Below are 23459 nucleotides of genomic sequence, written 5' to 3'. Positions count from 1 at the left end.
ATAGCTCACCAGAGCTGAGAAAGGGAATGGAGGATACTGAGTCAGACAGGATAGCAAATGAGATTCCAGTACAAGTCAGACAACTCTGCAAGAAGAATCCAAATTCTCCTGCTTCAGAGTTCAGGACCATCCAATCGTTCATTTTAATTTGATCTGAAATTGTTACTAATTTTTTTCCCCCGCTGTTTGGACTGTTTATTTGCAAGATGGATATTCAGTCATATTAGGGGTGGTAAAATGCTTTCCCTGGAAAGTTCTCTCAGATTCAGTGTTTGGTTGATTCCTTTTACTTGCATTTGTTCTTTCTCTCTCTGTTGTGGGTGCTTTCCCATGAATGGGGAAATTTATCAAAATGAACCCATTTTTTAAATTCCATATTAGATATCTATGATAGTTGCATATTTTGAATATTTTGTTTTGTTTTGCATAAAAGGCTCTTATCCAAGTCTCTATTTTACTATTTTCTTCCCAAAGGAATATAAAATTTTCTTTAGGATCATAATTTAGTTTGGATAAAAGTAAACTGCATAAACTTCAAGCATTGGGGAAAAATGAAGAGGGAGTATTTCTAGATAATGTTATGTCCGTGCAAGAGCTGTGCACCGTTGGCAGCTGAGTTTTAGCCGGCTTTTCCCGCAACTGTGGCTGAGCCGCCTCCCCCCCAGCTGAGGTTTACCCGGCCCTCCCCCAGCTGTGATTTAGCCGGCTCTCCCCCAGCTGAGGTTTACCCGGCTCTCCCCCAGCTGTGATTTACCCGGCTCTCCCCCAGCTGAGGTTTACCCGGCTCTCCCCCAGCTGTGATTTACCCGGCTCTCCCCCAGCTGAGGTTTACCCGGCTCTCCCCCAGCTGAGGTTTACCCGGCTCTCCCCCAGCTGTGATTTACCCGGCTCTCCCCCAGCTGAGGTTTACCCGGCCCTCCCCCAGCTGAGGTTTACCCGGCTCTCCCCCAGCTGAGGTTTACCCGGCTCTCCCCCAGCTGTGATTTACCCGGCCCTCCCCCAGCTGAGGTTTACCCGGCTCTCCCCCAGCTGAGGTTTACCCGGCTCTCCCCCAGCTGTGATTTACCCGGCCCTCCCCCAGCTGAGGTTTACCCGGCTCTCCCCCAGCTGAGGTTTACCCGGCTCTCCCCCAGCTGAGGTTTACCCGGCTCTCTCCCAGCTGTGATTTACCCGGCTCTCCCCGAGCTGAGGTTTACCCGGCTCTCCCAGCTGTGATTTACCCGGCTCTCTCCCAGCTGTGATTTACCCGGCTCTCCCCCAGCTGAGGTTTACCCGGCTCTCCCCCAGCTGAGGTTTACCCGGCCCTCCCCCAGCTGAGGTTTACCCGGCTCTCCCCCAGCTGAGGTTTACCCGGCTCTCCCCCAGCTGTGATTTACCCGGCTCTCCCCCAGCTGAGGTTTACCCGGCTCTCCCCCAGCTGAGGTTTACCCGGCTCTCCCCCAGCTGTGATTTACCCGGCTCTCCCCCAGCTGAGGTTTACCCGGCTCTCCCAGCTGTGATTTACCCGGCCCTCCCCCAGCTGAGGTTTACCCGGCTCTCCCCCAGCTGAGGTTTACCCGGCTCTCCCCCAGCTGTGATTTACCCGGCCCTCCCCCAGCTGAGGTTTACCCGGCTCTCCCCCAGCTGAGGTTTACCCGGCTCTCCCCCAGCTGTGATTTACCCGGCTCTCCCCCAGCTGAGGTTTACCCGGCTCTCTCCCAGCTGTGATTTACCCGGCCCTCCCCCAGCTGAGGTTTACCCGGCTCTCCCCCAGCTGAGGTTTACCCGGCTCTCTCCCAGCTGTGATTTACCCGGCTCTCCCCGAGCTGAGGTTTACCCGGCTCTCCCAGCTGTGATTTACCCGGCTCTCTCCCAGCTGTGATTTACCCGGCTCTCCCAGCTGTGATTTACCCGGCTCTCTCCCAGCTGTGATTTAGCCGGCTCTCCCCCAGCTGAGGTTTACCCGGCTCTCCCCCAGCTGTGATTTACCCGGCTCTCTCCCAGCTGTGATTTAGCCGGCTCTCCCCCAGCTGAGGTTTACCCGGCTCTCCCCCAGCTGTGATTTACCCGGCTCTCTCCCAGCTGTGATTTACCCGGCTCTCCCCCAGCTGAGGTTTACCCGGCTCTCCCCCAGCTGAGGTTTACCCGGCCCTCCCCCAGCTGAGGTTTACCCGGCTCTCCCCCAGCTGAGGTTTACCCGGCTCTCTCCCAGCTGTGATTTACCCGGCTCTCCCCGAGCTGTGGCTGAGGCGGATCTTGCGCTGGCGGGGCCAGGCAGAGACAGCCGCCCTGGCGTTCGCAGGGTGTGCACGGCACAGCCCGGTGGGAGCTTCTGGGCACAGAGAGCGCTCCTCGTGCAGCAGCCGGGCACCCACAGGACTGAAAAGCGTTTTAAAGAGTACTAAATAAGTTTCTTGAATTTATTATTTCAGCATAAAACCCTATAGTATATCCATGAATTGATTAACAGGTTTTATAGACAGTCCCCCTTCAGTTTGAATTCTCTAACTGGTTTTGAAACTGATTCTTTGCGGACACAGGAAACACATGGAGAAGCATATTCTTGCGACCACAGATCAGTTCAGGTATTTCGGTAGGCAAAAAGAAGAAATTCAAAGCTGGAGTAAAAGAAAGAGCTAAAAATTAATGAACCACTTTGAAGTTTGAAGGCAAGCAGTTAACATTACTCTATGAGGCTGATAGTAATCCAGCAAGTTTTTTCCCAGATACTGGATTTGATGCATCTGTATCTTCTTAAAATGCTCTTTTTAATTCATCTGTTGAAAGATTAGGGAAAGAAATCATGCTTATAATGTATGAGTTGAAAACTTTCTTACTGATATTAGTAATATTTAAAGGGGTAGTCGAATGCCGATTTGACTTCTTAATGAACAGACATCTTAGTTTTGCTTAGATTCCTGAATTCATGCAAATATCAGTTACCGTCTCGAACTCTGCTTTTTTCCACATAAGAAGAATGAACACTGTAGAATGTGTTACTACCAGATAATACTGAGTCACTGAATGAAATGTTTAGAATTAGAACTCCAGAAAGTAAGTATGGAGTTTTATTACTTGAAAATTACTGTACTTTCCATGGTGAAAAATGTAGAGGTATTCTAATACAGTTTGTAACATGCATTACATCTATAACATCTATAAAATGCATTATTTTGGTGGACCATTTTCTATGTTTTGAAATCAATGAAATACAAATGATTGGAATGTGATAACAAATATGAATAGGTTAAAAACTTGAGAACTTTACTGCTTGAAAAGAGGGAGTACTCAATCTTCCCTGCTTTATGTTCTGGAAACTATTAGTAGCTGAAATAAAAAATCTTAATTTTCCTATAAGTTATACAGTGACATACTTGCAAAGATAGTATCTTTTTTTCTCTTTAAAGCTGGATGTGTGTTATAAAAGCAGTTGCCTTCCACACTTTTTATTGACTTATATCTTCATACCATTTGTTTGGAACTAGTTTTGCATTAAAATACATGATGGCATGGTAATTCTCTATTGTACATATTTTCATAGGACTGCATGTTGCCAAAGTAATTCTGATTATACTTTAAAAAATCTGTAGTGAGCAAAATGCGGTTGTAACAAATACCCGTTTTGTGCTTTTGGAGGGAGTACAAATATTTGAGGAAAGGAAGAGAACTTTGTATGTGCTTTAGACCAAATTCCAGCACTTTCATTTAGTATAATAGTACTGATAAGCACTATTTTCCTGTGTCCCTACTGATTTGCTACAGAACAGGCAATGTAAACAAAGATCAGTAATTCTCCCAATGTTAAGTTCAATGCTAGGCCTTGTTAGATTCCTACCTCTTATTCTTATGTAAGTAAGACAAGATATACAAAGGAAATACATGTTGCACTAGTGCTGTTTGATCTGAATTGAGTTTGCTTTGAAATTCTTTTTGCTTTTTGAAATTCATCTGCTTTGCTGTCTTTGCCTAGAGTACCTATAGTCCCAAGGCTACTCTGCCAGCGGAGGATATCTCTGCTGCAGCAGTTAATGAATGTTTGATGCATGGACTTACTTTTTGACAACACACATACCTTAGTGACCTATTGTGGACCTCCAAGTAAAAAGCACTACTATTAAGTCCTACTCTTAATATTTCAAGATCAACTGCAAACTCTGGATGATGGTGACCACGCCGTAGGAGCCAGCAGGAAGTTTGTTACGCTTTCTTCATGTATAGTTGGTTAACCATTAGCAGAAATAGCAATACCATCACCAAAAATAGCATCCATGTACATATACAGTGAAAGAGTGGGAGAAAACAATGTAAGAATGGAAACTGTGACACAAGAAGGGTAAAGCTACACACCCATACAGAACTTCTCTGTATCATTTGGTGGCTTTAGTACAGAGAAGTGACTGTGTGAAATAACAAACTGTTGTACCTCTGAACTTACCATTGAATAAATAATCCTCAAAACCTAAAAAAAGAGACCATGAATAAATGAATAAGCAATGAGCTGTCAGCTGAAAAGAAGCAATGGAAAACTAGGAAGAGGGAGAAAAATGAAGAGGCGTTGATGCTCATAAACAAGGTGCTAAAAAAATCAGGGTTTGTCAGATTGGTACAAGCACTAATCCCTAGTTTTCATTAGCTCCATATAGAGTGCATGTTGTCAGAGTCCTTTGGTCCTACATTAATTTACTAAGTATTTTGATAAACAATTTATTCTTGCAACGATGTGCCAGTAAAGATAGAGAAGGGAGAAAGCAGTGTCAAGGAGCAGTCATGTAACAAAGGCACAAAATGCAACCAAGGGCTCTAAAGTTTACTGAAATGCATTTCTCATATAATGCAATGATCAGATCAACAGTCATTATTCCTCCTAGGACTTCTATAGATCACTAAAGAAAATAAGTTTCCAAGTTCAGCCACTATTTATATGTGATACTAATATTATAGAGATAATAAATGTACTCCATTCTTTTTATGCAGCTCAAGTGACATTGAGGAGAAACCATAATCCAGCAGCAATAATCCAGCTGTACTGACACCATTAGGGAGCTTGTTCTGGATCACAGGTAAGTCAGATAAATATTTGGCTTTGCGTATTTGGTACAGAGCCTGTGGTCAGCAGTTGGTGTTTGGCATGCAACTGCCTACTTTATCCATTTTTATACACCAACTAATTTCCTTGATGTAGGGATTTGGGAATGGTGAAATAATTTCATAAATTATAAGCAAAAAAAAAAAAAAAAAAAAAAAAAAAAAAAAAAAAAAAAAAAAAAAAAAAAAATCTGTTTCATCTACTTCATTCTGGATAGCCACTGCATAAAACCTGTCAAAAACAAATTGCTTTGGGTTCATCCCTGTTGCAGTTCCATTGATTACAGTGGAGTTAAGTCAAAGATGAATCTGTCTGTTCAATTTAAATCTAATGATTGGTTAAAAAGTCGGAGAGAGAGCCTTGTCTAAATCCAGAGCTGTTTTATCCTTGTGTCAGCATTTAATTCCATTTGCATATAAGCCTATTTCCCTTCCTTAAATTTAATTTGTTAGAGCTTCGCCCTCTGCAACAACAGTAACAACAAAGTAATTGCATGCACTATTGGGCAATGGTGCCAATACAGCATGTGTTATAAAAATGTCTCATGCAAATTTATAAAATGTAGGCATTAGTGACACTCTGCCTGGTAACAGGTATCTGAATACCTGAAAAAAACTCCAGGCTTGAGCTTCATGGACGTGTGACATCTAAAAACACACATATGAAGAAGCCTTATTTTAATATCAGCTATTAATTGTGGCCATTTCACCAAAGGAAATAAGATATCCATGTCTTGTATGACCAGTGGGAGCATTCTAGAGTTTCACTGCAATGAGATAAAATGAGGTTTAGTTCTCAGGCTGTACTAGATATCATCTGTGACTTTGCACAAGGTACTTTTGCAGTATGACTTACCAAGCTTGTTTTAAACTGGGGAGGAGTGGTTGGCATTGTCACAATATACTTTATTTGTTTAGCTGCTACACTCCACTGCAGTACTGTGTTCTCATATCACCTAGGCTCAAAACGCAGAGCGCAGTCTTCACTGAGACCTTTCACCTGGCCATTTTTGAATAAAAGGACTCTTGTTGAGCTTGACCTGATCAGCAGTCATTCCCATTCAGCCGTTCTTCCTATGGTAGTGGTACCTACCTTAAGTTGATAGAATCCTTTATTCTCCTTCTCCCTATCCTAAAAATTTGATTGCACCCAAAGGGGAAACTCTCAAATCAAAACATTTTGTAGGATTTGAGTTTTTCTTTCTGCTTTAAACCCCAGCTTTTCTACTATACATTCTGATGCATTAAAACTAATCATGGCCAAAGATTCTTATGTCTTGTCAATTTTGCACAACTTCGTGATCTGTTGAGAAGAAGTCACTTCAGTTTCACCATTTGTGGAAAGAAGACACTGATGCCAAGGGGTAAATATATTGACCTGGGACACTGTGCAATTTTATGCAAATAACAAAGCCTGGAAGAGAAGCCAGGTTTTCTGAATTAGGGCTGCATGATGTAGGACTAACTTACCGAGACTGGAGAATAAACACGCATCTTCTCACTTTCTGATTTCTGTGTTTAGATAAATCAGGTTATTTCCTAATGTATCAGATCTTTTTAATACAAACTGTTCCTCATGTGGCCAGGAAAGCCCATTATTACCTCTGTTACTTGCTCCCATTACCTCTTGATGCACTTGCAGCCTATCCTCAGTAGGATTAGAAGGCACTCAGGACCTTTCAGGAGGCACTTACCACTTTACAGGATTAGGATAAGCTTGCCTTTGATGTTTTTGTGATCGTACCCATCTGTCATAACTGAACATGGTGAAGTAGGCTTTATTTTTATTTAATGTTCTAATTATGTTAAAAGGTCAAATATAAAAATATTTTTCTCCATTTGCCTGCTTTTCTTTAAAACATCAATGAGGATGTGTTGTTTTTTAATACATGTGCTAATGTTTGAAAAGTAAAAAAGCCCATGGTTAGAATCAGCATATAAAGATGTGGTTTCACCTGATTTTAAGGTTTAACAGTTGCAGTCTATGCCACACTCCTTCCTCTTCTTCCATCCATATATTCATTACAAATGTCAGATAAGGCTAATCCTTCATGTGACATTACTACAGATGGTTACATTGGGGACTTAAACCAGATGCTGATAGTCTGGATAATCTGGATAAAAGCTGGTAACCTAAAACAAATCCATTTTGTGTATTACTCATGCTAATAGTTAAGATATATATATAAAATCTTTATTACCCTTTAACACTTTACGTAACTCTTTTGCTTTTTTTTTTTTTTTTTTTTAAATACTTTCAAATTTGTTATTTTAGAGAAGATTTTGCTTCATCTCCCACTGTCCTTCTACCTCAGCTAAATCATGCATGTATGTGTGTAATAAGATCTAGGGAGGGGAGAGACACTCAATTTATCTCACTACATTTATCTTTTGTCTTAAAGTTCCCATTGGATTGAAAATTGGCACTGGAAGGTAACTTTATTTTACTTTCATAAAAAGAGGTTTAATTAAAGCATTAGCAGTGAAAAAGTATCTCTCTTCTTTTGAAGAGTCTTTAAAATTCAGTGTTTAGGATGGGTGCTGATAGGGGTGTCTTCTGCTGAGTGGCCCAGAACTCTGACTAGACTTGAGTGTTTGGAACCCATTTTTCTGTCTATTTAAGAAGGATAATATCCTATCCTATCTTAGATGAGATTTTTTTTGAATATTATGTATATGTTTATTCTTTCATTTAGTAATGAAGTCTGTATTCTGAACTGAGGGATTCACAAAGACTTGTTAGTCTAGGAAGAACTCTTGGGTGTGTGTTAAGCAGCTCATTATTTACATGGGAAATTCGGTGACATAAACATACTGGATCCTTCCTTGCCCACCTATGACTATCACTGAATGCTGCCCATGGCTAGAGGAATTGGAGAGGAAGACACTAGGTTTTTGTGCATAGCTTAGTATAATGCTATTTTGGGCTTTTTCAGCTGTATTATTTTTTATTTATTAGTAGGTTTTGTTTCTAAGCTGGTCACTAGTCTGGAAATACAGGAAAGCAAGTTTACCAGGCACCTGAGCTATGCAATTATTTTGTAGCTTTCTATCTGTTGCTTAGCACACTTGAGATTTAGATTAGGGTAAGCAACTTGAGCAGATCCTCATACAGTAAATGATCTCAGATCTAATCTGATCTCCCTTTAATCCAGTGAGCTGTGAGGGCAGTGGTCTGAAGCATGGTTTATGGAGCATCGTTTCTGTGATTTGCTTCTAAGCTTGTTTTGCCCCTAGTGTGTACTACAGGAACAGGTAAAGATGTCAAGGTCCCTGGTCAGCCAAAGCATGTGTAGTCCTGAGGTTTGAATACTGGGATTTAATACAGCCTTCTGTTGCCAGTCAAAGCTCTCAGCTGGACAATTCTCATAGTCTCTAGCAGCATATCTAGTAGCTAGTGATGACTACCTCTCTCAGGGTCCTTGTTATTTCACAGATTCTAAAATTATATAGATCACACCATTGACTCAAATCAACACAGTTCTATGGAAATCAACAGAATCCAGATGACTTATACCAACGGAGAACCTTGATCCTTCCCTTTGTATAGGGAATGATACAGCAGTGAAGTACACTGCTCACTGTGAGTCAAATCATTCTCAACAAGTTGTTGAAAATGTTTAGAAGAGAAGTCAGTCCTTACACCTTAGAGCATACTGCAAGGATATATGGTGCAAACCTTCTGTATCAAAGGAGATGAGCAAAGACTTACTGTCCAGATATTTTTTGTTAATATACAGTTATCAAATACCATCATAACTGTTGTTCATTTTGGGATCATAAACCTTTATAGAGGAAGAGAAGGTAAATACTTTGGTCTGAAAGGTTAACCAGAGGAAGACAAATTGTTGCAGAAGATGTGGAAAGGTGAAAAAGATGAGTAATTACACTAACTACTGCAAGCAAGGAACCAAACTTTTAAAATTATGTGTTTTGCAGCAAATGCAGTCTTTGCTGATACACATTACACTAAATATCATAATTAATAGTGATAATGTCATTTTAGTGGTTTTGGTAATCAAAGAGTGGAAACAGTAACTGGATCTAATTGGTAGCAACATTTGACTAACTTTTGACAATTACTTTTTTAAGTGTAAAGTTTTAAATTGTGATTTTAAACAGCAGCGGTTCCTTGATGATTTATTTTAGAGGCTTACTGAAAGTATGAAAATAGAGTAAACTTCTATTATTGACCATACAGATGTGGTTGAAGGACTTGTGCAGGGGCAAATATTTTGCTACCATCTGTTCCATCGTAGAGGAAATGCCCAATTCAGCAGAGCTATTTCTTTACATGTTGTAGGTCTGGAAGCGCCATTTCAGCACTATAAAGTCTGATTCATCAAGAATGAAACATCACTTTCAGGAATGCTGTTTAGTGGAGTGTATATGTATGGAAATGATGTCCTGGTATAGAGAGGGTCCTGGGTTATGGGTATTTTATGATCCACATATCTCTAACTCATCTTTTGATTTTGAAACATAACACATGTTCTAGCTGCACTGATACGGGTTCCTGCTTATTATAGTTAATGGATTATTCATCCTCTTTGTCCTTGACATAATCCTAAGTATGTGCATAAAACTCAGATCATGTTGCCCATAAAAACCAATCAGCCCAGAGTTCTTCTGCAAGGTGCTGAACATTCACCCAGAGCAGATGGTAAAGATAATGTTTAATAAAGAGTTAGAGGATTAGTTGGAACAAAAATCAGCTAAGAGAAAGGGATAATTTCATTTCATATGAAACTCCATGACATTTCATGTACCCAAGGACTGATTAAAATGATGCCAAAAGCTGCTCTTTTTGGCCAGTTTGTCCTAATACTGACCCTGCTTATGTTGTCAGCTGCTGTATCTGTATGTTATTTTACCACTTTCTGAATAACTCATAAGAAAGCTCTCTGATTCTCCTGTGGCTGGCAAAAGTAATTCTTAATTAAATAGGAAGAGAAGAGATGATAGGATTCTGCTAAATGTGATGAATATATTTAAGCAACTGATACCTCAACTGAGGTTTAGAAGAAAAGTTTTATAGGTCATTTAAACATAAATAAATTTTAAATGGTAGTTTTCATAATATGTGGAGATAAGCTTTGGTTTGCCTTGAATATTTCGGTGCTAAATAGAAAACAGAGCAGGGGATAGTCCATAAATGATTTTCAGTCCTGTTTTAGGAAAATTTATTTTTGCTATCAAAAACTTAGTGGAGTAACCAAACCTATACATTTTGCATATTTCATAACATTTGTAATGTATGTCCAATTGTTCTTTAATAAGGCTTAATAATAGAAATTTAATAAAACAAATCAGAAGCAAATATTTTACAGTTATGGTATTTCTGGGCCCATGGTTATCTGCTATAAATTAAAGATTTATAAATCAGAATCTCTGACAAAGTATGTCAGTTATGGATGCTGCAGAAGCAAGTAAGTGGAATTTACTTGTAAATGCAGTGTCCTTTGTTCTAAACACAAAATTTAAATTATTTGAAGCTGTTCTCATAAATAAACACATGTTCTTTTAAGAAGACATTTTAGAATGGTTGGTGGGAGACAGAAGACAACTATTTCTTTTAATTGTTATGGCACAAGAGCAAAACAGGATCAAAATCCAAGCTATTAACTTACTTTACAGAGACTCAGTGGTCACTGAAGCATAAAACCAGATGTGAGCATCTCTGGACTCACTCCAGCTGAAGCTTAAAGCTCTGACCAGTCTTTAATGGTAGAGAACTGTCAGCTGCTTCTGTAATGCAGGAAGACAAAAGTATTCTAGAATCAACATAATGGCTTTTGCACTCTTAATATTTGCTGGCTTGGGTAATATTACTACCTAATACTTCCAGAATTCAGCTGAAATCATCTCAAAACCTGCTCTGAATTTTCTAGCCATTTCCTGTGCTTAAGACAGTGTTTGGCTCCCTAGAATAAAGACCCTAAAGTCATTTTCTGCTGCAAATTATTTATAATTTAACTTATGCGCCTGTTCTTTCTCTAATTAGTTACTTTTGAAAATGTTCCATCGGGCTCTTCAAACAGCTGAGTATATTTAAAATATTCTGAATTAACATAAAAAGTAATAAGACACAGTTAAGAATGAACTGGAAATTAAAGAAACCCTAATTTCACTGACAATAATTGTGAATATTTTATTACAAGATGCAGGTTTAGCTGACTAATGGTTGTGAAGCACATTACTATAAAACTTATTTCCAATTTCCTTCAGTCTGCTAAATACTTGTCCATACTTCATTGTAGCCCTCCTTTGAAATCACAGTGGCAAGAATAAACTCAAGAAGTCTGTCAGCTGATACACAATATCAGCATCAGATAGCGCTGTTCAGCGAGGAGAGAGGGTCATATCGCTCAGCTGAGATGAGACATAGATAAGTCTAAAGCAAGTTATGGCTTTATCTCATCTTAACCTTGAACCAGATGCCCTTTCCAAAGCCCTCCCTCCCCCATCCCCCCATGTTTGTAGTGCACTACAGCTGTGCTGTAACAAACAGCTAGAATTAACAAAATTGGAGATGGGAGAAAGGCAGTCTTTAAAAGGATCGTTTTCATTCAAAACATGTTTCTTGAAGTGTACAGATAGAAATAAATTGATTGACTAGCTGAATTTTGAAATAGAACGAGTGAGTCAGGTATAAAAGGACTTCTTCTGTTTAGCATTTCATGTTAATAGAAAAATGATAGCAATGAAATGTATTGTGAAACAAAATATTTTTAGCTTCTTCATATTTTAATTTAAATAATATTCTCACCACAATAAATCCCAGAAATTATAGTCATTGAGGAGTGGGTAGGCGTTCTAATTCTTTCCCAGATGGTGAATGATTAATGTACAAGTAATTTCTCCCAGCACTTGGAATGATGTTCACCTTGTAAGTCCCTTCAGTTACTCGCTCTCCAGCCTGCCAATTAGTGTGTTCACATCATCCTCAGATAATGTGTCCCCCCCACCCCTATTTTTTTGTCTTGGCACAGAAATGTCAGAAAATAAGCTTTGTTTTGATTTCTTGCCTTTTCAAAAGTTTTCAGAAATCAAATGTGTGTGGCTGCTTTTTAATTCCCATTTTATCTGCAGTGGTTTCCTAACTTTCATTCTCCATCTCCAAAATCTCCTTTACTAGGTTCTCTGTGCTTCTTTTCTCACAAGGAGAACACTTCCTTCATTTTTCTGTCTGAATGATACACTTATACTTCATTAAAAGACTTTTGGGTTTTGGTAGCTTTGGGATAAGTGAGATCCTACCACTAAGCATACCACATTTTGGATGCATTTCTTGTATGCATAGTTATTGCTTTTGACTTGGATTAATAAAAAAAAGTTTTGTTTTTTTTTTTAAGGCTCTTATATGACAGTGCATAATCTCTTTTTTTTCATTGTTAGATGCCTGTCTAAAGGAAGGTTAAAGTTATGCTTGAATATTATGAGACATTAATTTTTTTAACAGAAAACCCACAAATTATTCATTGTCATATTCTTATATCATAAGTCTCTCTGGAACACATCCTTGTAGAGATAATAACTGGGATGATATGTGCTTTTCTCTAGCAATAGTTTTATTGGCAAATGTAATGTTTTGCTTACTAGTTACATCAGTGAGTTTTAATAAACACATATCATGCAGCTACAAGAAATTATCTAATGATATTTCACAAACTGCTTTTCCCAAGAGGAAAGAAAGCCAGTAGCAGCCAAAGTCACTGCTTTTTGTTACAAATATTCTTAATTTTTACCTCATTTTAGACTAGGGGATCTCCAGAATAACACAACATACCACATATATCCAAAACTCAGAGTACAGCTAAATTTTCTCTTCCTCTCCAATTTCTCGGGTCCCTGCTGAAGATTTACTGTAACTGTCTTACCAGGTCTGATGTAAGTTCATACCCGAGACAGTTTGTAGCTGCAGTTCTATACCCAAAAGTGTAACCACAACGACCTAGTTCCTGCTGTTAGATTATTGCTGCACCTGTGACTTCTTAAATTAGCCCCAGCTGGACTGGCTGGGACCTACCAGCTGCCAGTGGGGAGCAGCAGTGTGCTCTAGGAACTCTCCAGCTTCTTCATCCTGTGCTTTTGAATGGAAAAACAGCACCGAGGCAGAAGGGCAGTGGCAAACTCAGGTTCTCTTTCCTCTCATAGCAAATAACCCTTACTCAGTTCAAGCTGAGTCAAAGCCATTTTCTAGCACCTGCTTTCCAGATAAATGCTTAAATTTCTGCATACTTCAGAAATATAATTGACATATTCCCTTCTTAATTTAGAAGATCTCCCATATCACCTGAATAAACTACCATTTTTCACCACTTGGGGCTTCTACTTTCTCCAGATATGAACAAACCCCCCCCCCCCCCCCCAAACAAAGCCAAAACAAACCCCCAAACCTAGTGCAGAAGAAGAACTGGAAAATCCCATTATAAAAATAGATTTGAAAGGACTGGAGTTTTTCCATCAAATAATTATTTAAAAATAGTACATGCTCTGCCCTTCCTTAGATATCCTCTTCTGGAAAACCCTATAAAAGTGGAATGAATTACATGTTTTAAGGATGCCCTTCATTAGCATAATTAGAGAAGCAATACAGTCTTCTGCTCTCTTTGGAGACAGTACCTATCACCTCACTTGGCTTGTCTATGCAAATCACACTGAGCTGGCTGCTCCTTTGGCCAGTGAGAACATGGAGAAGGCTGGATACAGAAAAGATTGGATTCCTACGGTTTCTAGTAACATCATGTTTTTCAGCCTCCTTTCTTGAAGAAAATACAGAAGTTGTGCCAGGTTTTCAGCAGAGTGGTAAGATACAAAATATATTCCTATTCCCCAGAGGTTAAATTAGTGGGTAGGAAGGGTTGTGTGATGCCTTGCTTGTTTATAATTGCCAATTAAAGAAAATTAAAGGAATGTTTTGTTTTAAACAATTCTATCCCCTTTTGAATGTGGGTAGATGTGTACATATAAAAATCAAACTTACAATATTTCCAGTGCATATAAATTCAAATATAATACTTTTAATCTTTAGCAAATAAGTATTTCCTGGAACCTAGATTCATTCTATTTCCTCAGCTATGCTCTTGTTGCTATAATGGAGTTGTTTGTGACATTAGTTGTGGTGGATTTGATTTTGCTTCAGGTTGACATTTCATGGCACTAAGTGTGAAAAATTACCTCCTCAACAAAGCTTTCCTTGGTAGAGCTCTTGGAGACAACAATAACACCTCATGCTAATTGGAGCCTGTATGAAGTCTGAGTGGTTGCTTCACTGTTCTTTTTGAGTCTTTGACACTTACCCTGTTGTCATCAGATGCTAAAGATAAGATGGAAGAGCGAAAAAATGTAGAAAAAGGGCAACCAAAAAGGCTATGTGTTGGTTTTGTGTACATTTAAGTGGCATTATTTAAGCAGGTCAGTTCTCTTGCAAATCAAATGAAGAGGATAGCTGGAATAGGTGTATATATATCACTAACTAATCTGAACCAGGATTTCTTTCTTTCAAGGCTGCAGGAAGTCATGTAAATAGGCAAGTTTTCATAAATTTTCAATGCTTCCAAAATGTATATTTCCATATGCATACATGTCTAGTTGTCAAGCATGATGGAAGTTTGCAGAGACTGATTGCCTTGTGAATCAACAACGAGGCCTTTTCTTTATGAAACTAAGCGACTTGGGTTACAAATCTGAGGGAATATGGGCAAACTAAGAGTTAATATATTGGAAGGGTGCTTAAGATCAGGAGTGCAGTCTGTCTTTTACAGAAATACTGGTCTTATTGAGGAAAAATTTGGTGATACCAACACATGGCATTGCCGCAGAGAAAAGATAAATTTAGATTGAATGATTTCTCAGTTAAACAGGGACCAACAGGGAGTTTATAATAAAACAATTTATACTCGCTTTGGAATATGACAATGGCAATTTTTCATGTGCTGAAAACAAACCATTACTGATGTATGTTTGTGACCCAGCAGGAAGTTTTCTAATGCAGACTCTTTCCACATCTATCCAGTAGCAGATGTTATTTTTCCAAGTTGTGTAGCAGTATATAATACCATGTATTATTACTCTTGTCACATCTTCCTATCATGGTGAAATATTTAGATTTGTTAAGAATCCCTCAGAAGTGACGTATATCTCTCAGCCTTGAAAGTTTAGCTCTTATTGAATTAAAGGCCTAAATTCACTTACCTATTTTTAGGCTTCATTAAAAATATTTGTGGTGTAATCTCTGATTCTAAAAAATTTATCAGGTGACATTTTGACATATGTAATAGCAATTTTTCATTCACATGCTCTAATGTAAATCAAGGAGGGGTTCCTCTGTCAATGCAGTAAATCAAGGTGAAAGAACTGACTTCCTTTTTGCAGAAAATTTTAGTTGCATTTGAAATGCCTGATACTAGAAACATTTATATTACTTGTGGCTTATTTTAGCTGTGTAACAGAAGGAAAGGTTGTCAGTATTTCTGATCTAAATCTGAGGTCTCAAAGTTCTGTTTTTGTCAGTATGGATACAACCAACCCCACACAAGATTGAGCCTGTGGACAGAGAATTGCATGTAAGAGCAACCAAATTCTCAGGGGATGTCCAGGATCACCTCAGGTCAGATGGAACTATGGTGTTCCCTGGCATTGGGCAGACTTCCTTGCTGAATGAGATGACACTGATACAGCTGATTCTGAGCTAGAGAAACAGCTGGCATTTAGAAGCTTAGGATCTTGAAGAGCTGCCCATCTAAAGGAGTGCTTTGGTTGTTTGGTATTGGTGTGCACTACTGATTTATGGGGGAAAAGTTAGCAGAAATTAATAGTAAAGTATTGATAATCGCAGTGAAATTTCTGTGCAGGCCCAAGGGGAACACATTCTTCTGATTTCTAGATTATATATAGCAACATCTTGATGCTATTATGATGATTACCATTTTGCAATTGGTATGTCTTAGCACAGGAACATAACATTCCTAATGAGATAGAGCAATAATTTACCTGTCACAAAATGATCTTTTCCCTTGGAAGTGACAGTTCCCATTGACTAAAGCACTAATGAATACAGGTCTAGCATTATCATATTAGATATTTATGCCATTTGATAAAGTGTAGAACTTGATCCAGATCAAAACTATTCGTATAGTGCATGAATCCTAGTGCATGAATAGTTAAGGCAGTAAGGATATCTTTTTTTTCCTGGCACACAGAAGGCTTGAACTACTCAGGAAATAGCTGGGGTAAATGAAGAGATTTTTCAAAGGAGACTAGAAAAGTTAAGCATTGCAGTATTAATATAAGTTTTTGTAAGCAATTCCTTTTGGAATCTCTGAGCCATGGTTTCTGTAAGGCTCAGTTTTGTACTCCCTCTTTAGGCTTTGAGCCCACAAATTTATGTGGGATTAATTTTAAGCATGCAGACCCGTGGCCTTCAATATGCACACTTGCATGCATTTTTCAAGAAACAGAGCTGTAGGAGAGATTCCCATTTATTTTGATGGGAGTTCTGCTTGAATGCAGTCTGAACTCTTGTGTTACTAATGCCAGTCTTTGACACTCCAGTTGGCCTGTTGTAACTAGTGAGAAGTTAATTCAGTGAGAGAAATATATATTGCAAGTTTTGCCACACTTATCAGAGGAAAACTGTTTTTTTACTGCTGAATTTCCTTAGTGATGTAGATTTAAGTTTACTTCATAACACATGGAGTAGCTGATACATAGTTTGATGTCAATATTATCTAAATTCTGTACTGTTGCTTTTGCATTATTTTGCTTCCTATGAGTGTGATTGAAGGGATGGTACAAATCTTCAAAATACACATTTTATGTGTAGTGATATGCATCACTGTGAATTATTTTGTAACCATTCTATAATTTTAAAAAGTACTGTATAGCATGGCATTTCTTTGCTGTACTGTGAGTTTTGGTCATTTTCTTGCAAAATCAATGAGGATGACTTTCAATACTTGAATAGGGTACAGCTATTGACCAGATGTGTAGAAGTGTGTTTGAACTGTGCATATAACTGCTGGTCAAAACCTAAAGACATTATGTGGCTCAAACTTCTAGAATTTGGAAGTCGGTTTTTAATAACTATTTTAAGACTAAGGTTACTATTTTTACATAATACCACAGCTTCTGTGTGTTGATTTGCAGGATCTAATGGAGACCTGGGCTTCAAAGTGTTGCATTGTTTTGTGGTAGTGCTGCACTTAACTGGCATGAATCTAGATATTGCAGTATCTGAATAAAACTGGGTTTTGAGGTGAAAGAGAATCTTAAGGTACAAAATTTCATACATTTTGTGAATAGTGCATGAGAGCTTGTGAACTACTCTTCAGCAGTGCAATGTCTTTAAACAGGTAGAGGGCAGAGATTAAGATTGACAGTTACAGGACTTTAAGCACATTGCAGCCAATGCACCAGAGTTCCAGTGTTCACTTCACCTACAGGACTGGGGATGACTTCACTGGAAACATCTTCCCCACATGTTGTCTGTCTGAATGAAGAAAATGATCTGAGTGTGTCTTTTAGCATGTGCTATTGGGAGACACATACTTGCTGCAGCTATAGCCTATCTTTAATTACAGGGACTGGTTTGCATTATGTTGCTTAAAAAAGCACTTTAATTTCAGAAAACATTGAACTGGCTTTACCTCTATCAGTGCTATCCCAATATATTGCTTTTTTAAACCAGAAATGTTTAAGAATTTCTGAATATTCATGTCACCGGTGGTAGGCTGTCACACTGGCTCTGCTCTGTAGCAGCAGAATGCAAAGTCAAGCATGCAAACCTGAGCTGTGAGATGACACCAAGTACAAATCCCTATGAAGGACTGGGGAAAGAGCACAGTGTGGGATATTTGAGGTGGTTGGTAGGGAGTCCTCTTGGATAGCATTTACCTTTTTCCCCGCATTTACACACTAACATTTAAAGTGTTGATGAGATAGAACAGACTCCCGGATGGCTCATAAGTCCTTTCAGTATATAACAAAATACTGTATTATTGTATAGCTCCATCTGTTTTAGTACTGGTTTCCTACAGGGAACTTAGGTCAGCTTACACCTGATAATTTCTGGACAATACTAAAGTAGAATAGATTCAAACTTGTACCATGGAAGTGAAAAACTATTTATCTGTGCCTTGACGCTCCATCAGCAGAGTTTATCCAGGATTAATATTTTTTGCTAAAGGCATTAGAATCACTTGAATAATTGTGATATAAACTAAGTTTGGATCATCTTATTCTAACACCTCATCAGCCAGAGTAATGTGATGAAAAATGTAACTAGTCACTTTGTCTGGGAAGATTAGGATGGTACTTCTTTAAAGTGATTGGAAAACCTCTGATATGCGTGAGGAAAATAAAACCTATTCCATTTTTACTGAAATATGCAGAGAATCTTTAAACTGCTAAAGTGGTCCATTATTAATATTGAGCAAATATGTACAAAAAAAAAAGCCCACAGAAGGTATGTAATATAAAGCAAATGCAAAATATTTCTTCAGTAGTATTACTTGAGTATTTTCTGTTACATGGCCACATTTGTATTTGCTTTGTAGGTAAACCATTTTGTTTTGAAAAAAAATCACAACTCATACTTGACATAATTTCTGCTACAATAAAATGCATACGCCTTTAAAACGCTACATGGAAATAATTTCTTTACAGCCCCCCAAAGGGTGAACTTAGATAGCTGAAGAAATTGAGAAAGAAACATTAAATGCAAAAGTGCATCATTGACCCAAATGTTCACTGTATTTGGGTACTTAGTCTTTTGGTTCTTGCATTACTTGCAGGTTGATTCAATCCACAAACTAGTAACTATGTAGGAATGAACCATCTCTGAAGTATGTAACATTTATGCAGAAGGATAAATGTCAGAGTTAATTAGCAAAATAGGCGCAGCAACAATTTTACATCCGTAAAAGCTGATATAAATTAATATTTTAATGATGTAATGATGTATACTAAAGCTCCTGTGAGTTTGAAAGTGCCTATTGAAATAGCTATTGACAAGTTCTTTTATGTACTCAATGTACTACCTGCTCAGCAGTACACTGACATTTTAGAGTAATTGCCCAGCAAACTTTTAAAATGCTGTCACAAAAAAATTGCTAAAACAGAGGTAGCTCTTTAATTTGTCTGTCAGTTTTTCTGTCACTCCTACTGCACTTTATGTTGAGTGCAAGTTTAGCTGTCACATTTGAAGTTCTTCCACATATTTTTACAGATTGGGTTGAGGCCATATTGCCTATTTGTCCTACAGTGTTAAGGAAAGTTTTAAATAAAATATTTTGTACATGCTTCTTTTACTTGTACACTTTATTATAGAAGATTGAGAATTATTCCTCCTGTAGTTGAGGAAACTATTTTAGACTTGTACGACAGAATGAGTTTTACTTGAGATGATGATTTGTCCAAACCCAGCTGTTTCACAGGAGAATGTATGTGTATATATATGTAGTTATTTTTATATATATATAATACAGCTGGTTAAGGCTGGTCAGTAGTTGATGTTCTGTCCAGGTACAGGTTCTTCAAATGAAGATTATTTGTTCATAAAAGATAAAAAGGCTACAGTGGGAAGTTTGAGAACAACTTACCTCAGACTTCAAGTGACCAGGATGCTCAGCTGGAATGTGAGAGAATGCTAAGGGAAGAAGTAGAACATGCCTGTGCGCACTGTATTTTTGTAGTGTACACTGATTTATTCAGACAGCAAACAGTAAAGCATCTGGAAGCTTTGAATTTTCATGAGGTGGGGAAACTTTTCTTCACAGTTCTAGATCCAGGAAGTTTCTTGTGCATTAGTCTTGTTTGATGCTGGAGGCAAAAAGGCAAAAACATAATCCTATTTTTTGTACCTTTTCTGAAAGATTTTATTTTCTGCTTGCTTTTTTTAGGAAGGCCCTTCCAAGCAATAAGATCCTATGTTATCTCCCAGGGCAGAGTAGAGGTATAAGGCAGCTATGTCAGACAGCAACTTCTGTGCCAAGAAATGGGGAAGAGTTGCTTTAAGGCCAAACGATAGTTATGCAGTCATCAGACTTCCATGTAGTTCACACTGGATTTTGCTGGATATTCTGAGATCGTGAGCAAGAAGTAAGAGGAACTGAGTCTGTTATCTGTCTTTTAAACAGAACTTAACTGTGGCATATATTGCAGACTCCACAATTGAAATTGAGTGTAAAATTCTGAATTGCAGCAACTTGATCAGCTAAATGCTCTTACTGCTAGAAAATGGTTTGTGCTGTCTGAATACCATCACAATTGGAAACTGTATTAGGAGAAAATAGCTGAAGTTCATTATCACATGGATCACTTTTTGTTTTCTTAGTCCTTAAAAAGACTTTTTATATTTAGCTTTCATACTTTTTGAGGGTAAAATGGTAAAGAAAAAAATTAGTCTTTATAGGAATACTTTTTGATTTCAATGAAAGGAAGGTTGCTTTTTGATTTTCACCATCATTTAATTCTCTCAAGTAAATAGTAAAATAAAAATAAATAGTAAAAAACCCATGAAGAGCAAGGTATCATTTATCCATTTAAATGATGGAAAAAAATCTTCTTTTAACATACAGAGTTACTAACAGTTTACACATTTGACTGTAGGGGGAGTGAATATTCATAATAGGAGAAATTTCACAATATGAAATGGCAGTAGTTACTGACAATCTGTAGATATCAAAGAATGAGCACTGGCACATTAATAAGGAACTTAAAAGCAGATCCACAGTCTAACGTCTTAGGAGCTCTAAAACTACAACTTCTACATGAGTCATATGTTTGAACTCCAAACTATCTTATAAAATTTAGCTAGAACACATTTTTCTTGACACAAATGAGTATATTAATTTCCATAAGATATTATCTCTTACCATATATTTAATTTAGATCCTCTTTCTACTCCCACTAAAATAATTGCTTACAATATATTGACTTGATTTTATATGGCTAATTAGAGCAGTGCATGAAAAAAATAGGCTTGCAGGTAATAGTGAAATTAAATATGTTAATCTGTAGCTCAGTGCACACATTTTGTATGAGCTTTAATTTGCTATATAAATTCTAGTTCTGTGTTTATAAAATGCCCTTGAAAGAATGTCCTGTTTTTTGAATACTAATACCATAGGGAAACAAATATACAAAGCTTTTAGCTATAGGCTATATTTGCATAAATTAAGACAACTAGTCAGTCTGAATATCCAACTGCAGATATAGTTTAAAAAGCTATTCTACAAAGAGCTGGTAGGACTCTGTGTATTTAAGATTTTCATTCAGTTAGCCATGTAGCAGCCCTCCATAATAGGCAAGTACATTTTGAACAATGAGGCATAAATCCTATAATAAATAGGCTGTGGTTTATCAGCTACAGCACAGAACAGGTATTTCAAAAGGCTCTGAACTCATTTCTCTATGAGCTGGTAGCAAATATCTCCACTACTGGTCTGCTTTACAAGTTTATTCTAGAAAAAGGTATGACTCCCAGTGTAGCTGCCCAGTGCAGTGTGTGTATTTTGTGACATGACTGCAATGACGTGTGCTGTTCTCCACATAGATTCTGCTAACCTCAGCTAAAAGACTGGGAATTTCAGCTTTTCAAAAAAATCCCCTCTGTTTAGAAAACTCTCCATCCATATGAATTTAGTTAAGATTCACTAATGATAGAAGGCAGTTACAAAATTTGTGATGCAGAGTATGTCCCAAATTCTGCTTACAGTGTTTTATTAGGAAGGACAAAGGCATATGCGTGGCAATACACTTCTATGCTTTTTTTGTAGTCAGGGTGGTCAAAATATTCTCTCTTGTTTAGGCAATGGCAGTAAATTGGGATCAAATCCTTGAATTTGTACAAGAACCTAAATCCTTTCTGTATCTGGCTCAGGAACTATTTCTACTGGAGTTACATAGACATATGTTGTGGAATGCATAGGAAACATTGCATGACATTCAAAATGCATCCCTGGGAATGTTTATTTTGAAGCAGTATCCTAATTCCTTTTTATTTCCCATGGCTCTGTATCAGTAATCAAGATATTGTATGCTCTAGAGAGAACAAATCATCACTGGTCCGAAAGTTTTTGATGAGTCTATGACTTAGACATTTAACAGTGTTAGAGTATTAACATTTTGGCTATATTTTATTGCTTCCTTTACCATCTTAAGAGGTGGCAGTGTGCTCTGAGTCTTCCCACTAGCTTCACAGGAAACTCAGAGTTAATTTAACCTTCAGACTGTCAAAGTAAAATAAACATTTTTTAAAATGAAAATAGCTAGCCGGGAATAGTTCACAGTGAAGAACTTCATTTTTTATTCATTCTCTTCATACAAGGTGAAGATCATACAAGTGAATGCCTAATATTGTTCCTCTAAGGGATTGTCATTGAAAGTATCACCTAGAATTAATGGTTTGATGATGCTGAACAAGCCACAGAAAATTGTTCCAGAACGTTTTTTAGTGACAATACTTTTTTGGGAGAAAATTTCCCCCTTGGATTTTCTTCATTCTATATAATGCTGTTTGTGCAAATAAATAATTTAACATTCTGGCAAAATAATCCTTCGACATGAACTTTCTAATAAGATTATTGTGATTGTCCATTGCTCCTTGTTTTTACACGGAAGTTAGTATAGTGCGACAATAAATCTCCTTTACTAAAAGAAAAAAACAAGTTGCATAACCAAATGTCACCAGTTATGACTAAATATCTGACAGTGTGAGCCCTAGTTAGGAAAATTGGTAGAAGAAATATAGTCTCCAGTGATACTTTCATCAATCTTTAAGCCAGGTCAGAATGTGACACCTTTTTATCTGTCTCTTCTCCATTACTAATCTAGGAACAGCTACAGACTAGGAAATAAAAGGAACATTTAAAATATGAAAACTGCCAAAAACCTCAACTTAGACAATGTAATGGTGTAAGTTTTGAAGAGAAATCTCCCATCGGAAGAAATCCAACCCAAAAGTATGATAGAAGTCGTGTCAGCTGGCCAATTTTGAATTTTTCGTTTTTTCTGAAATATGACAGAGCACTTAGCTGAAGTTTACAGTCTTTAGGGCCAGTCAGCATGGAAGAACATCATACACAACTTCAAGATGCAATAAAAAACCTCCCAGTTGGAATGGTCACAGAAACCGTTTCATAGCAAGTACATTGACAGGTTAACTGTGACTATAGAGGGAAACATGGCAGCTGAATGATAAAGGCAGTACAAAAAGTGTAACACAGCTTCCCAGATTGACTGTGAAGACATTGGCCAGATTTACTTAGAGTCCCCACAGATAAAACCCACAGACTCCACTTAGAAACAGTAGAAATCAGGGGTGAAGGAAGAATAAGCTTTAATCCTTTCCTCCCATTGCTATGAGAGCTCATCCAATCTGTACTAAGAGC

General features: G+C 37.8%; 1 long non-coding RNA gene across 18 annotated transcripts in view; it reads left to right on the top strand.

Annotated features, from left to right (window-relative positions):
* Positions 1 to 23459, top strand: part of LOC120756252 (uncharacterized) — a 505318-nt gene that overhangs the window by 30038 nt on the left and 451821 nt on the right. For 16 of the 18 annotated variants that reach the window (XR_005702110.2, XR_009208110.1, XR_009208113.1 and 13 more), the window contains exon 2: positions 4954 to 5039. The exons of the other annotated variants lie outside the window; for them this stretch is intronic. This is a non-coding gene — a long non-coding RNA (uncharacterized LOC120756252). The remainder of the gene's footprint in view (positions 1 to 4953; positions 5040 to 23459) is intronic. 18 annotated transcript variants of the gene reach the window in all.

The sequence above is a fragment of the Hirundo rustica genome, chromosome 9 (genome assembly GCF_015227805.2).
Source record: "Hirundo rustica isolate bHirRus1 chromosome 9, bHirRus1.pri.v3, whole genome shotgun sequence".
Taxonomy (NCBI): Eukaryota; Metazoa; Chordata; class Aves; order Passeriformes; family Hirundinidae; genus Hirundo; species Hirundo rustica.
Note: the sequence above shows the minus strand (reverse complement) of the source record. Positions and strands in the feature narration are given on the sequence as shown.